The 13,395-nt window shown below is 40.7% G+C and overlaps 1 protein-coding gene and 1 long non-coding RNA gene across 3 annotated transcripts in view; both read left to right on the top strand.

Moving 5' to 3' along the window:
- Window positions 1-3,700: 3,700 nt before the first annotated feature.
- On the top strand, window positions 3,701-10,110 carry LOC120234487. The gene is made up of 3 exons (XR_005529105.1): window positions 3,701-3,798; window positions 9,603-9,724; window positions 9,823-10,110. It is a non-coding gene; the product is annotated as an uncharacterized LOC120234487 (long non-coding RNA).
- Window positions 10,111-10,332: 222 nt separating this feature from the next.
- Window positions 10,333-13,395, top strand: part of PARP11 (poly(ADP-ribose) polymerase family member 11) — a 43,740-nt gene continuing 40,677 nt past the window's right edge. For both annotated transcript variants that reach the window (XM_039236369.1, XM_039236368.1), the window contains exon 1: window positions 10,333-10,527. The gene's annotated coding sequence lies outside the window, so the exon portion shown is untranslated. The remainder of the gene's footprint in view (window positions 10,528-13,395) is intronic.

Raw genomic sequence — 13,395 nt, 5'->3', positions numbered from 1 at the left:
CCCTGACAGGATTTTTGTCTGTGTCTTAGAGGAGATGCTTATCAGATTTTCATATGACATGAACAAGGAGGGATAGCTAACAAGAAGGATGACTGAGTAATAATAATAATAATAATAATAGCAAACATTTACTGAACACTTGCTATGTTGCATGAACTGTGTTAAATATACTTTTTCCACAAAATTATCACATTTAAATTGTACCACTCTCGGAGGCAGGTGGTAAAATTAGATCTCCATTTTATTTCTTATTTTTTAAATTTATTTTTATTTTTTTATTTTTTTAAATACTTTTATTTATTTCTAGGAGAGAGAGAGACAGCGTGAGCAGGGGAGGGTCAGAGAGAGAGGGAGACACAGACTCTGAAACAGGCTCCAGGCTCTGAGCTGGCAGTCAGCACAGAGCCCCACGCGGGGCTTGAACCCATGAACCGCGAGATCATGACCTAAGTGAAAGTTGGACGTTTAACCGACTAAGCCACCCAGGCGCCCCTAGATCTCCATTTCAGAGATGAAGAAACTGATGTTTTCAGTGACCAAGTCACTAGCCCAAGATGACACGGTTCATGAGCAGAGGAACAAAATTTTGAATCCCATTATGTTTGGCACCGGAGTCTGAATTAAATGAATCTATGTAATTTTGACAGACCACAGCCAGGAGCTGAAATCCATACCACATCACAGAGCTGAATACCTGCATTATAATTTAAAAAATAAATTTCATATACAAGGATTGGGCTGGTCTGACGTATCACGTCCATGTGAGTGACCTAGGAGCTGGCCACAGGCTCCAAAAAGAAAACAGTGAAGAGAGTTCACCAAACGTGGGTCCTCTTCATAGAAACACAGTGTTTGAATCAAGGCAGCTAAAGGGCCTGCTGGCTATGTGATCAGAACATGTTTTAAGATATTTCAGAAAAAGGCAACCAAAATCAATCCAGAAACCATGTTGTATGAAACATGGTTGAAGAAAGGGATGCTATTTTAGTCTGAGAAGGCCTAAACCACCACATATTTTAAAAAACATTTTAAATGTTTTTTCTTTATTTTGAGAGAGAGAGAGAGAAACAGAGAGCAAGCAGGGGAGAGGCAGAGAAAGAGGGGAAGAGAATCCCAAGCAGGCCCTACGCATGAGCACAGAGTCCGATTCAGGGCTTGAACTTAAAAATCATGAGATCATGACATGAGCCAAAATCAAGGGTTGGTCACTTAAATGACTGAGCCACTCAGGTGCCCCTAAAGCATCACATATTTAAAAACAAGTCATATGAAAAAAATGCTTGGAATTCCTTTAAAAAGAAGAATGGAGATCTACAGGTAGAAGTTATAAAGAGCCATGCTTTGGCTTAACCTAAAGGACTTTCTGTTGGAATTCTCTCGAAATATAATGGGCAGTTTCTCAGAGTGGCCAGTTTGCCATTACTATAAGAGTTTAAACAGATAGACCGAGCCCTTGTTAATGTGGAAGAGATTAGTGTGGGAGCTGGGAAGAAGACAGAGGCCATGTAAGCTCCCTTCCAAGTCAAAAATTCTAAGACTCCACTTAGATATTATCTTATCAGAATTTGGTTAGCGGTCATAGTTCAAATAGTGAATAACTTATCAAATGGTCCATCAGCCAACCCTGAAACAGATCCCAATATGTTCAAGCAATATGGTTAGTTGGGAAACAGGAAAGTTTCTACTTTAATTCCTAATTGAATTTGTAGCTACCTGAATTTATATCAGCATTGTTTAACTGGCAAAGGCCCATCCATATCAGAACAAGAATGTAAAACTTCTCGCTTTTAATTATAGTACAGTTGAGCCTCTTGACCACCTATCTCTTTTTGACACTATGTAGTTAAGAGATCTATTGTTTTTTTTTATAAATGCCTTTACTCCTAAATACACATTATACCACTTTCATTTGGTCTTGACCATTTGGTTGATTTGGGGTAAAGCAGCACAATTAGATTACTGCTACTCTAGACAGCTATTCTTAAATGTGCTTGACAAAAGCTGATCTTGCCCACCCAGAAACAAAGGAATTCTCTGGCTTATTAGAAAGTTTGTGCTCGCCTTTTTTTTTTTTTTTAAATCAGAGCCATTCTTGCCTGTGTTTCAGCGCCATCTAGTGATGAGATGAGCACACTTTCAGTCAGGGAGTAAAAACCCGGTTTCAGACAGTCTGTGAGGGACCACCATTCCTTTCTGCATCCCAAAATATTTGGAGTGGAAGAAACCTCAGGGGCCAAATATTTAACAGGCTTGTATCATCGTATCATCCAGGCAGGCCTTCCCCACGATCTTGCCCAGAGATAGTGATTTTTAGTCTAGTCCCAGAGTAAGTATTCACCCAGGAGATCCTAGGCTGAAAGAGATCCTCCCAGGAAAGATGAAAATCAAGGAATTGAATGGTAGAGATCTGATTTTTTCCTTTTTTTTTTTAGTTTCTTTTTTTTTTTTTTTTTTTTTTTTATAACTCATGGCTAGTGAGGACAGGCAAAGGCATGTGACTCGAGACCTGCGGAAATGCTTAGAATAGCCTCAGGGAGTGGGAATGGATCTGGAGTGAAAGCATGAGATAGGAAAATGCACAAGTGCCCTTCTATAGAGGGGAGGAACTTGACTTTCTTCAAGGCAATGATTTTTGAGAAGTGGTTCCTAGGCAAATCTTGTTCAACTCTATAGCAATGCTGAGCCTTGTCTTAAAACCATTCCACATTTAACCCACTGGACTTTGGAGGGAAGGATATTAAAGGCATTCCTATTCCAGTTTTAGGATTATTCAGGATCATGGACAATGTTAAGAGTATCCTATCAAATAAGAATGTAAACATGAGAGAAGCATCATCTACAAATGCTAAATGTAGACGGAGGGATTTGGATTACATGTTTGCTAGGGTTCCTTTTCTACTCTAAGAGTTTCTTTTTTTTTTTTAATATTTTTTTTATTTATTTCTAGGAGAGAGAGAGAGACAGCGTGAGCAGGGGAGGGTCAGAGAGAGAGGGGAGACACAGACTCTGAAATAGGCTCCAGGCTCCGAGCTGGCAGTCAGCACAGAGCCCGACGCGGGGCTCGAACCCACGAACCGCGAGATCATGACCTAAGTGAAAGTCAGACACTTAACCGACTAAGCCACCCAGATGTCCCTCTAAGAGTTTCTTATTCTGTGATTTGAGTCCATCCACAAGGTCTATAAGGAGTGCCTTTGTGTCAGGGGTACCTATCCTAGAGGGCCATAGTTTGACATAGTAAGAGCCTCCTTGATTCTTTAGTTGCACAGTTGAGTCAAAGCAAGATGATCTAGACAGGAGAACTGATTGTCCTTCTCAGCTCCTTCCTGTCCTTTGCATTCTTTGGATGGTTTGTGTATTTACTTTATATCTTTAACAAGTCTTACATGTAACTCTCTTTTTCGTTTCCTCCAGTAGATTAAAAGTTCCTCAAAGGCAAGGGGTTTATCTTTTGCTTCCTGATGTCTGAGCATCGTGGCACTGATACACCTTAGCCCAGCATCTGATTTGTCTCATTATGACACCAAATCATGGACTGTGAGATCTGGCGGCAACATTGCAGATCACCTGGTCCAATTATCTCATTTTTTTAGATGTGAAATTGAGGCCCCCTAATCGGGATGTGACTTGTGCATTATAACCCAGCTAGTTAGGACCAGAGTTTGGATCAGCCTCTGAGTCTCCTGACTGTTCTAGACTTTAACATGTCATCTCAAGCTTCTCTCCCAGGATGGCAGGGAACACATGCCTCCCCATCCTTAGCAGGAAACAGCCACAAGCAAGAAACTGCTTCAAACAGTAAGTATTGTCTTCTAATGTATGCGAATATTACCTTCTACTGCATAATATATACGTGTTTGTTTCAAGATACAAACGTTAGAATTACTGTTTTCTAATAAGGAAAAGGTAGCAAAGGTATAATAGGAAAGAGTCATTTCCTTGGCGTAATGCTGTAAGCAGGGGAGTCAAAACAAAGTTGTAACTTTGGGTGGAGTGCTTGGGGTTTAGGATTGGTGGACATCTTTCTGAGTGTGGTTCTGGGCTCCCTAAAGCTACGTGAAGGAGGACAGAGGAGGCTAAACCATGGATGTGAAAGCCACGATCCTGTATTTTCACAAAATGAATTGTTGTAACAGCTTTTTTTTGAGCTGTAATTCACAAATCACATAATTCTTCTATTTAAAGTGCATAATTCAATGGTTTTTAGTATAAAGGTGCTATATCTTGAGAAAATGGGAAGAAAGTATGAGAACAGCCAGTGATCAGTGTGTTACAAACACACTTCCTCCACACGGTGACTTTTAGAGTGGAAGGAAAGACAATAAATATCTAGTTTTTAAATGCAGTGTATGCTCTGTCCTCCCTTCTAGTGATCTATAGGGCATTAGTAATCCATAGAAGCACCCCTCTATTGCTCACCAACTCCCCCTCCCACACTGAACCAAAGCTCTATCCACAGATGTTTATTTGATTTGCTGGACGAAAGCAACGGACTTCACGGTGAACTTGCAGAAAGTCCTCAAGTTGGTAGAGGAAGGATGCCAAGGGTCAGGGAAAGGGATGTAGGCAGTAAAGCAACAAGTAACACTACTTTTTTTTTTTTTTTTTTTAATAAAGAAGAACATAAATTTATCCTGGGAGAGTACTTGAATTCCAATTGCAACTGGGTAATCAGGTCTGGTGTCAGAAGTAGATGGGTTGAAACGACATTGAAAAGTGGCATAGAGTAGTAATTAGGGGCACAGGCTCTTAAGCCAGGCACCTAGGTTTGAATCTTTGGTCTTGGGCGAAGGTCATTAATCTCCCTGAGGCTCACTACTCTTACATGTCAAAGGGGGTAATAAGGGCACCTACTTTATAGGGTTGTTGTGTGATAATTATATTTGTAAATATATACAAAGAGCTTATCACAGGGTCAGACACATACTTTGTGCCATGTAAGTATTTGCTAATTGTTATACCAGGTCCAGTTCAATCTGCACATCTTATCTGCTCCCCACTTTCCAAACACACACACTCAGACACACTCACACTCACACTCCTTAGGAAATTTCCACCAACTGTTCCCTCTGTATGGAATACGTTTTGCCCAGATATTCGTCACATTTGGCTCCCTTACTCCTTCCAGGCTTTTCCTCAAATGTTACCTTCTCAATGAGGACCATTCTGATTACTCTCAATATCCCTTACCTTGTTTTTTTCTTCTTCTTTCTGTAGTCATCACCCTGTAAAATACTACACAATGTACTTACTTATTACAATATATTATCAGTTTCCTCCCACACCCAGCCCAAGCCTTGCCTGGCCCCCCTTAGCATGCAGATTCCACAGGGACAGGGATTTTTCTCTTATTTGTTCACTGATATATCTTAAAAGGCTAGAGACAGTGCCTGGAACATGGAGGGTGGTTGGTAAATATTTGTTGAACGAAGAACTGAAGAGTAATTCATATTAGATAATTTGTTCTAGTTTTTTGACCTCCCAGGCCATGCTCATTAGGAACAAGAGAAAGCCCCACATGCCTGGAATGACTTAATGCGGGCAGGACACCGTCTGGCTGCTCTTTCTATCACCTAAGGCTTTTTCTTGCCTCCCTGTCTCCTAATTTTTAATAATATTTCTCATGGAAGTGTTTTCCTGCTTTCTGCTTTTAACCTCAAAGCTTCTCACACTCTTTTCTAAGTCATTTCTGTTGTCCCTTTCCAGATCAGCCCTATCAAGTTCTTCTTGACAATGTGATGACCAAAACCCTAATGTGGCATTCCTGGAAGGAGAGCCCCAGCCAGGAATGTCACAGCCCCAGAGTCCTTTCAGAATCTCCATCCTCTAATTAGGATGGCCACACATCTCAGCTGCTGCTTTTGACTGCTGCTGTGAGCTGCATGTTGATGCCTAGCATTGTGCCCAGATAATTTCCCCGAGCAGCTAAAACTAATAATCAGTGGTATTTTCAATAGAGCCTTGCCACTTAGTGGGGGGAGTTATTTAGCACTTCATTTTTTTTTCAGTTGAATTTAATTTCTGGTCATGTTTCCTAATTAGGAAGATTTACGGGATTCATTTTGATTTTTTGAAAAATTCCTTCCCAGGAATGCTTATCTCAGCTTCAGCAAACGTTTCATCTGCTTATTTCACCTCTTAATTCCTGCCGGGGTTGTTAACACATCAGACTTCAGCAGAAGGGCTGATTCTGGGGCTGCCTCATTGTTGGCTCTTTTTCAGGCTGAGCCTGGGTCTTTATGTTCAAGGCTGATGGGCACAAATGCTGCTTTTTCTCCCTTACTCTGGGTTCCCTCTTGTGGCCCCTTGGCTCTCCTTTTGCGCCTTCTTCCGGTCTCCGGCTCCTCCTTTTTGTCAAATCCAGCCTTGTCGTCCACGTGCATTTCGAGTGCTCTCCTCTTTCTGGCTGTAAATGAAGATTTAAAAATAAAAACAATTATGAAAATTATATTAAAATTATAAGTGATGCTATATCTTGCATCTCACTAATTGGTTCTCTTTTCTCCCTCTACTACTGTCTTTATGTGAGATTTGATTTTCACCACCTTACCTTGCCACTCAACTAATGGTTTTCTGATTTTTTTTTTTATGCTTTCCAGTGATAGGTCTTCACTGCTCCTTTTCTTCTTCTCTCTCCTTTCCCCTCAGGCATTTCCTCCCTCCTCTTTTGACATTCAAAGATCTACTACACTCAACCAGGTGGAAGCGGGGCTGTAATCACTCAGTATCCTTGGGCTGGGGTTAGCATGGCTCTAGACACTTCCACCCAGAACACACATAGAAAACACGAAAGATAAAGTAAATTGTCTTCTGTTTGTTTGGTCTTCCTGAGAATGCCAGTGACCGTGGTCAGTATGCATAGTTTCTACTGCTGTGGCACTTTGCCCAGAGCTGTAATGTAACGGGAAACATTCCCAGTGCCAGCCCTTGTGTGACAGGGAACATCTCAGGCATTACATGCAGAGAGTAATCTACTGAAGGCTGAGAGGTTGAGCTCCAGTGATTGGGCCCATCCTTGGGAGAAGTATGGAAGAGTACACTCAAGTTGTTTTCTATGAGGATATTTTAGAAAGTCCCAGATCCATTGCATTTCCTCAGCCAAATAAGAGGTGGATTATTAGTACAATTTCAAAGCTGTAGATTGGTAACTCTCTCATCCTTAAATTACCTACTTGAGCCATTTTGGTAACTTGGCAACTCAGGTAAACCTGAGAGGCCAATTCTAGTGGGATGGGATCAGCAAGACTTTGGCCAGTTGTTGGCATATGAGAATACTGAGTCTAAGGAAAGCTGGAGAGCCACAGAATTTAATGTGAAATTTCCTAGTTTTCCTAGTTTTAAAATGGCAGCCACTTACTCCTCAACATTTAGATAGTCTGTGTGTGTGAAAGCTCATTAGCTATGAGTTTATGACCCCGGGACTAAATGATCACTAAGGTCCCTTCCCACTCTTGCTCTCTCAGTGGTCATAAATCAAGAATGACGGGAAAAAAATTAATACTAAAATTTGCACAGTTATTTTCAATTTGTGAAATATGTTCCCTTCATTTTACTTTGAGATATAGCAGTTTATATTTTAAAAGCTGATATATATTCAAACAAGTTGTGTTCTTTCCATTCCATTCTTTGATCACCAGCGCTGGCAACTCGAAGACTTCAAACCCCACAAAAAGTGAAGGACTTGGTCCTAACTTGCTTTATAAAAATCCCCACCTTTGAAGAGGAGCTAAATACTATTCACTTAACAAAACTTGTTGGACACAAAAACACCAGTAACAATGGGCCAATTTCATTAATTATAAATAAATTTTAATCCTAAATAACAGAATCCAGCAGTGTATTCAAAGAGTAATGAACACACCTAAAGGATTGTTTATTTCAAGTATGTAAGGGTGGGCTGGACATTAGGAAATCTAGTACAGTTCATTATATTAATAAGTCAGAGTAAAAAGTGAATATAGTAATAGAGCTTAAGAGACAGTTCAGGGGCGCCTGGGTGGCTTAGTCGGTTAAGCGTCCGACTTTCGCTTAGGTCATGATCTCGCGGTTCGTGGGTTCGAGCCCCGCGTCGGGCTCTGTGCTGACTGCCAGCTCAGAGCCTGGAGCCTGTTTCAGTCTGTGACTCCCTCTCTCTCTGACCCTCCCCTGCTCATGCTGTCTCTCTCTCTCTCTCCTAGAAATAAATAAAAATATTAAAAAAAAAAAAAAGAAAAAAAAAAAGAGACAGTTCATAAAATTTAACCTCCTTTCCTAATTAAAGCTTGACGAGAATTAGAGGAAGTTTCTTTAGAAATGACAGTGTTTTCTTAAGATTTTATTTTTAAGTAATCTCTACACCACAATCCCAAGATCAAGACTTGCATGCTTTACTGACTGAGCCAGCCAGGTATCCTAAGATGACTGTAGTCAAAGGACATGAAGAACCAACTAGGAACAAGTGCTTATCTTACTGCATTATAGACTGAATGCTCATTATCTTGTCCTGTCTTCCTCAAAAGTTTTCTGAGGTTTTGGCCAATGCAATAGGGAGAGAAAAAAAATGCATTATTTGCAGGTAAAATGATTGTTGACATAAAAATTCAGAGATCAGCTGGCAAACTATTAGAACTAATAAGACATTTTCAGTGTGTAGGGATACAAACGAAATAAACAAAAATCAATAGTTTTTCTAACTTACAGTAATGAAAAATATCTCATTTGCAATAACACCAAAAAAACTATAAAGTATCTGGGAACAAACTTCACAAAAATTGTGCAAATCTTTGTGAAAAAATTTTTATGTATTTGAAAATATAAAATACCTAAATACATGAAGAGATGTATTCCTGAATGGGAAGATTCATGATTTTGAAATTTTTGAAAAAGAAGAGAGAGGACTTGCTTTATGAAATAGCAAAAATGTTACAAAGCAGCAATGATTATAACTGGGACATGGCACAGAAATGAACAGATAGTTAGTAAAATAGATAAAAATGTTCAGAAACAGATATGCCCTCCCTGCACACATTTAGTTTGTAATTAATATGCCCCTTCAGAGCAGTGGGAAAAAATGGGTTATTCAATAGATGATACTGGGGCAACCGGTTAACCATTTTGTAAAAAGTGGAAAAAAATAAGGTGAAGATACCTGTCTCAATCCATTTACAAGAAGAAATTAGAGATTTCAAATTTACACACTGTTCTCGAGTATGGTTTGGCAATGTGTACCAAAATTTCAATAATCCCTTATTAAACAATTCCATTTATAACAACTAATCCAAAGAAGTAAATGGACGAATGTACAAGAATGTTTATTGCTGCACTCTTTAGAAAAGCAAAAATTGAAAACAACTCAAATATTTATCGCAATGAGTCATTTCAAATGTGTGTGTGTAAGATATACATACAAACCTTGGAATGCCATGTGTCCACTTAAAAATGATGAAATAGATTTAAATGCACGGGAGTGAAGGCTATCCATACGATATTAAGTGAGAGAACCAGGTTCTAAATCTATAGGTATTCCTTGATAAAAAAAAAAAAATTTTTTTTAATGTGTAGAGCTATATAAAAGCCCAGAAAGATATTTAACAAACTGTTTCTTTTTCCTTTCCCTTGGATAGATTCTATTCTTTGCCCAGAAGATTCTCCCCATCTCTTAGAGCTCTTTAAGAGTTCAATAGTACATCCTTGAGGTCTTAGTTTAAACCATATAGGTGGGAGGAAGGAAAGCACTCTATCCTAGGTAAGCTGCTCTCACAGAACCCTGTACTTGCCATACTACCTACAAACCATACTGCACATTTTTATTTACCTAAATTACTTTTTCCTTTCTTCCCTAAGATTCTAAGCTCCACGGGCATGGGCTGCATATGGAGCAGTCTCGCACGCCAGAGCCTAGCGCGATGTCTGGGAAACAACGGTCGCTTATTGAGCTTGTGGTTGGTGTTTTAAATGATCTCACTACGCCCATAGGTGGGTACTGTTACTATTTCCATTGTGAAGAGGAGGAAATTGAGAGACTGTGAAGTTTATCCCAAAAGCCATTGGCCACTCTGGGATTAATTCTCAGGCCTGTCTGATTCTTGGCACTCACTACGTAGTGATCAATAAATACCGTTGGAAATACAACCGGCCACAGCTTGAGGATCACTCGGGGGAAGAAGTTGCCTTGGAGACTGAGCCCTGGAAAGGTGGTTGCAAGAGAAGCCCTTTAAATTCCCTTACGCTCCGCTTACACCCAAGCCCCGCCCACCGCGGCCCGCCCACCGGCCCGGAAGGGAGGGACTGGGGCAGAACGAACTTCCGGGGGCGGGGCGGGGCAAGCGCTGGTTGGCCGGCTTCGGGCGGAAGTCGGGAGGGTCGGTGGTCCGAAGACGCTGGCTTGTGACAGGGCGGGGTAGAAGGAAGGCTATATAAAGGTTGCCTCTCCATCCGTTCGCTCCCGGGGACCCTCGGATAAAACCCAACACCCTGGTCCCGCGGCTAGCCCCTTCCCCCAGGCTCTCTCCGCTCGATTTCGCCACCGTTATGTGGGAAGCGAATCCGGTGAGTAGCCGGGCGGGACGGGGCGGACCCAATGGGCGGGGTTGAGGGGAGAGGAGCGGGAGGGGGTTCCCGGGAACTGCTCCCCCTCACCCGCTTCAGGCTGGGTGTTGAGTTCCGGGACCCCGAAGATCCCGGCCCTTGTGGCTTCTACAGTCTCTGGCTTTTTGAATGGTGGAGATGATTCTGTGGGATCCCCAACGCATTATTTCCTTCTGTTACAATTATTTATTGGACTAGCTGTGGTTTCTCTGACTTCCTCCGTTCACTCTCTTTTCAAACTTTGTGTTTTGCTTCCTGATCGGAGTTACGGGGCTTCGGACCTGTTACTCTTCCTTTGCCTCAGGTGTACCTGCCGGTCCCATCTGTCTAAAGCGAGGGACTTCAACCCCCCGTGTCTTGAATGGGCCTAGGAGGAACCATCAGTACTCCTTTTCCTTTCTTGGTGGACAGTCATTTCAAACTTGAGGGACTGAGTGTATGTTCTAAGCCTTTAGATGGGGAAGTTCTTAGATAATTTTTTTTTCCAGTGGACAGAACTGATGACCTGGGACTTTTCAGCTGCAAGTCTTGCCTCTCTCTTGTTTGACTCCGGTATTTGGATTGTGTCTGCCTGTATTTTTGTCTGCTTTGCTTTTTATACATTTATTTAATGTGCTGCCCTCAAAGAGTGGAATCTGTTTGCCGATTCCATTAATCTGTTAGAGTTGAAATCGCCTAGTAACATGGCAAACGTACACTATATATGCTGTACGAGTTGACAGGGGAAATGGCAGAATCACATTTTACCAAATCGTTGGACTGTGTGAAACCACCCCTATGCAGAGATAACTGCCGAAACTTACTTACAGCCGCGTTTTCATATTGCAATAACTCTTTTGCTGTAATCACTTATTTTTTTCCCATTTCTGGAATATATTCTGAGGTGAATTGGAGAGTTTGTCAGTTAATTCTGTTATGTTTTTTAAGTTTTTATCCAGTAGAAACTAGTCTGTAGGTCCACATTTGTTGGTTGTGTATTGTGGTTACATCCCAGCCCATCATGTCATCCTCTTGAGATTTTTTTTTTTTTTTTGGTTCATACATACAATTGTGCAGTAGCAAGGCCACATCAAAGGAAAATGATTGCTGGTGTTTGATTTCAGCAAAAATAATTTAGAATTATGAGAATGTGTTCTCTGCTTTTATATTCATTTTCACTATCATCAACAGTCTTCATTGTATATCATTGTATGTATATGTGTGAATGTATATGTGTGCATTCGGTGTGTGTGTATTCAGTTTTTATTCACAGTCCCTTTCATCTTGGTTTCTCCGTACAAACTTTTTAGTCACCTCAGTATGTCTTGGCCAAATTCTTCACTATATGGTAAGCTCTAGATAGGCAGGGATTTTTGTCTGTTTTGTGTATTTTTGTATCCTCAGACTAGAGAACAGAGCCTGGCACTTAGAAGGCACTCAATAAATAACTGTTGAATTAACAAAGGTGACTGGATTAGTACTAGAGAGAGTTCTTGGCTCCTACTGTTCACTCTGCCTCCTTCGTCACATATAAGCATCTGCTGTTGGCTCATTTGTATGTTTGTAAGGATTATAAAGGAATTAGTGAATGTCTCATAAATTTAGTTTGTTATATCATCATCTCGTTTCTTTGTTTCTTCTCACCTTACCCTAATGATTTTGTTTGATTTCAGTAGAACAGACTGACTTTTTTGTTAATAGTGGTGAACCTTCCACATAAAATCCCACATTCTTCTTTGATTTTTATCATGCTGCCTCAGTATATCTTAATGCTACTGTGTTTTCTTACTAGTACTGGTTTTCTTCTGATGAGCATATGAATCCCATCAATAAGGACAAGTTTAGTTTTTGAAAATACAATCAACATCTGCATGTGTGTTTCTCTTTAACTTATTAGCTTATGTTAATACGAGAGGACAGTTTGTCCAGCTGTGGTCATGGAATGAAAATTAATTTTAATGTTACCCTAAGCCAATCACATTGGGAATTTTAAAAAACCCACAATGTATCCTAAAGATAAATGCAGATGAGTTTTGCATTATACAGTTGAATTTACTATAAACTGAAATTCCTGTTTACCATATCTAACCATTGAATGAAATAATAAATTCTACTTTGTGAAGGAAGGCCCCTGTGAACTGCTTTAATCAAAGACTTCTGCCTAGTTTCTCCCTGCATATGTTTGGTAGCATATATGGTCTTAATAGACCACCTGTGAACTACACCATATACCTCCTGTTGCAAATATACCTTCTGTATGATACTGTGTTCTACTCACCAGTGGCTTTGAGATAATGTTACACTGATGCTTGCTATGGTAATACTCTGGAGCAGCTGCCCTTTCCAAGTGAAAAGTCTCTATGACATGGTTCGAGTGTGGAAAATCACCACTGAGCTTGCAACATTTCCTCAGGGGCTGGGGGTAAGGGGGTGGGTGGGTAAGATAACCAAGGAGTTATAAATAAACTTTGTCACAGTACAAAATTTTATTTTACTTTTCAAGACAGTAATGAGGTCAGTGCTATCTACTCAAGCTTTTCACTGACCAGGCACCTTGAGGTAAGCATAGTGTCCCTGCCAAGGCAGATCTGATTGACGGAAGCAGCAGGCACACTCAGTTCTGATATGAGTTCCTGGCAGTTCTCCATCCACCTGGGGGAGGTAACCCTTGACTAATGTCCCCCAGTTTAGGAAAGGGGCAAAGTCTGTAGAGAGGAATTGAAGGGGTTGCCGTCACTACCTTGACTCTGTAACTCTGACTTTGTCCTGCTTTTCTTTGCCCCCTTGTCATTATCTTATTCCTCTTTTCTGGAGTTGGAATGAGTAACCACTGTTACATACGGAGGAGTT

This window comes from Hyaena hyaena, unplaced genomic scaffold (assembly GCF_003009895.1).
Source record: "Hyaena hyaena isolate Hyena2069 unplaced genomic scaffold, ASM300989v1 scaffold_108, whole genome shotgun sequence".
Classification (NCBI taxonomy): domain Eukaryota; kingdom Metazoa; phylum Chordata; class Mammalia; order Carnivora; family Hyaenidae; genus Hyaena; species Hyaena hyaena.
Note: the sequence above shows the minus strand (reverse complement) of the source record. Positions and strands in the feature narration are given on the sequence as shown.